The sequence below is a fragment of the Manacus vitellinus genome, unplaced genomic scaffold (genome assembly GCF_001715985.3).
Source record: "Manacus vitellinus isolate BGI_N305 unplaced genomic scaffold, ASM171598v3 scaffold_12_pilon, whole genome shotgun sequence".
NCBI classification, from domain to species: Eukaryota; Metazoa; Chordata; class Aves; order Passeriformes; family Pipridae; genus Manacus; species Manacus vitellinus.
In genome coordinates this window covers 16,822,571-16,825,858 of record NW_021938949.1, presented here as the reverse complement: position 1 = coordinate 16,825,858, position 3,288 = coordinate 16,822,571, and positions in this window count along the sequence as shown.

The following is a 3,288-nucleotide window of genomic DNA, read 5'->3' as shown; positions in this document are numbered from 1 at the left end:
GAGGGGCCGCGCCGCGCCCGCGTTTCGCCTGGTCGGTGCGASGGGATGGCGCCCTGGGGAGACAGGACGAGCGATGGGCTGAACTAAAACACATGAGTTGCACCTCAGCACGCTCGTGGGAACGGCCTGGAGCTGTGTCAGGGGAGGTTTGGGTGGATATCAGGGGAAGGTTCTTCCCCCCAGAGGGTGCTCGGGCTCTGAACAGGCTCCCCAAGGCAACGGCCTGAGTTGGTCTCCCCTCAGTCTCCTCTTCTCCAGGCTCAACAGCTGCTGCCTTGAATGTTTTAGTGCAGGTCTAAAGCTACCAAGAGGTCAAGAAGTTTTCGGACAGGGCTGTCGGGGACAGGGTGACATTGTTGGGCTGTCCTGTGCAGAGCCAGGAGGTGGATTTGATGATCCCTGCGGGTCCCTCCCAGCTCAGGATATTCAGTGATTCTGTGCAGAAGAACTTCTTCACACTGAGGGGGTCAGAGCACTGGGACAGGTGCCCAGGGAGGGTGTGGAATCTCCCTCTCCGGAGACATTCCAAACCCACCTGGACTCGTTCCTGTGTCACCCGCTCCAGGCTGAACTGGATGATCTCCAGAGGTCGCTTCCAACCCCAATAATTCTGTGATTCTGTGACTGCACCCACCATGTGCCTGCCCGCAAATACCGTCACCTTTATTAAATTATAAAACCGTAAGCTTTAAAATTTACCGTATAAAATAATCACAGGTATTAACAGCAAAGAAAAAAAATAACCTTTTTTTTTTTTTTCCCAGACACAGGAATTTGCTCAGATTTTACCCAGAATAATTAACACCCCCCCTTCTGCTGCAGGTACCAACCCAAGCTCGGGCCAGGCCAGCAGTGGGAGGGCAAAGCAGAACGAACAATCAAACACAAAATAAACAATCATGTCAGTGGGATTTCTCACCCCAAAGCTTCTCCTGCTTCCAGCACGGAAATCCCTGAAGGGAAAGGCCCGATGAGGAATTATTGCTTTCTATGGTAACCGGTGACACCCAGCCACACCAGTGGCATCAGGTTACCCTGGCAGCACACACCCACACTGGTAGCACCTGGGTCACACCAGCAGCACCCAGGTCACACTGGCGGCACCTGGGTCACACTGGTGGTGCCCAGATCACATTGACAGCATCCAGGCCACACTGGTAGCACCTGGGTCACACCAGCAGCACCCAGGTCACACTGATGGTGCCCAGGTCACACTGACAGCATCCAGGCCACACTGTTGGCACCTGGGTCACACCAGCAGCACCCAGGTCACACTGGCAGCACTCAGGTCACACTGGTGGTGCCCAGATCACACTGACAGCATCCGGGTCACATTGGTGGCACCTGGGTCACACTGGTGGTGCCCAGGTCACACTGACAGCATCTGGGTCACACTGGTGGCACCTGGGTCACACTGGTGGTGCCCAGGTCACACTGGTAGCACCTAGATCTCACCAGTGGCACCCAGGTCACACCAGTGGAACCTGGGTGACACTGTCAGCACACAGACACACCAAGGTAACCTGGGTCACACTGGCAGCACCCAGGTCACATTGGTGGCACCCAGGTCACACTGGCAGCACCTGGCTCACACCAGCAGCGCCCAGATCACAGTGGTAGCTGCTGGGTGACACTGGTGGCACACAGGTCACACCAGTGGAACCTGGGTCACACTGGCAGCATGCAGCCACACTGGTGGCACCTGGGTCACACCAACAGCACCCATGTCAACACCAGTGGCACCTGGGTCACGCTGGCAGCACACCCAGGTCACGCTGGTGGCCCCCAGGCCACCCCGGCGGCCTGGCACGGACGGCACGGCTGTGAAGGAGCGGCGGTCACCTCCACAGGGCTGGGGCCACAACGCCGCTGTGCAAACCAAGACAGGGGGGAAAAAAGTGCCTAAAAGTGGTCAAAGTTGGAGGAAGCCCTGAGGGCCCAACATCCCCCCTCCTGCCATGCTGTCCTGGATGGCAGCAGCAAATGAAAGATGGGGGATACGGGTGGTGATGGGAGGGTGACACTGCTGGGTGCAGACAAGTGTCCTTCGCTTGTCCTGCTTAAAAAGTGGGAGTTTGCAGAGGAAGGGGAGGCAGAGGGATAAAGTGCAGAGCTGAGCTGGGCGCTCTTCAAAGCAAAGAAATAACCCCGAGGAGGCAAATCCTTCATTAGTAGCTCTTTCCTCCCCAAAGCCACCTGAGGGGCTCCCAGCAGCACACACCAGACCGACCACAGCTGGAATGAAACCAGCAGGGAACGATGGATTTGAGCCCTTTTCTGTAGATTAAGGATGGGCAAAGACAACTTCCCTGGTTGCCAAGTTTCTGCCCTTGCTTTCTGTGTGCCCTAAAGTAAGGCTAAAGTGAGACAGACGCTGCAAAGGAGACCATGGCCACCTCGGGAGACCATGGTGATGCTCCTGGCCAGGGTGAGACACTACAGTGTCCTCAGATCAGCCAGGACTCTGCAGCACATCCAGCCTCTGAGGCACAGCAGGCTGGAGAAGCAGGGCTGTACAGCTCAGGCACCATCCTGGACCATCCAGGCAGAGCTCTGCCCACACCAAACCCCCCAAAAAGGAGGAAAACAGTGAATCCCTGAACACCAGCAGCCTGGATCCTTACAGAGCTCAAGTCAAACTTACACTAAACCCTGCACTGCTGCAGGTTTCACAGCTCTGGCTGAGATGCCACTGCTGCCTCTTGCATGTCCCCACATGGGGTTTTTCACATTCGTGCCAAGTCTGATCCTGAATCCAGGGCCCAAGTCCCAGCCTCATTCTTCCCCCCCCGAATCAGGACCAGGTAGGAGCAGCAACACCTGTTTCACAGGGAGAGAGGCTCCAGACCCCAGTGGAGGCTGAGGCCAAGGGCCCAGCACTCCCAGAGATCAGCTTCCTCCCTCCCCATCAGCACCAAGGGCATGCAGCAGCATTTGCCCCCCAGATCAGAAGAACTTCTCTTGGGTTCAAATGCTGACTGCAGGATGGCAGGGGAAGCCCCTGTCCCACAGGCCTCTGCCAGGACAGGGGGCAGAGAGAAGAGCCCAGCAGCCAAAGCCTTGGCTCCAGCTCAGCGTGGGCAAAGCCCAAGCCTCATGGATGCAGCAGGGGGAGGAAAAAGGGTTGGCCATTTCCCCTAGGGCCATGGGGAGGTGGGGGACAGGCTATTCCTTGATCTGGAACCATGAAGAGCCTGCCCCATCCCAGCAGAAAAGCAGAGGTGGCCTCAAACTCGTCTCCACAAGACCAGCCCACCATCTTCACCTTTAAACCCGGTCCACACTGGG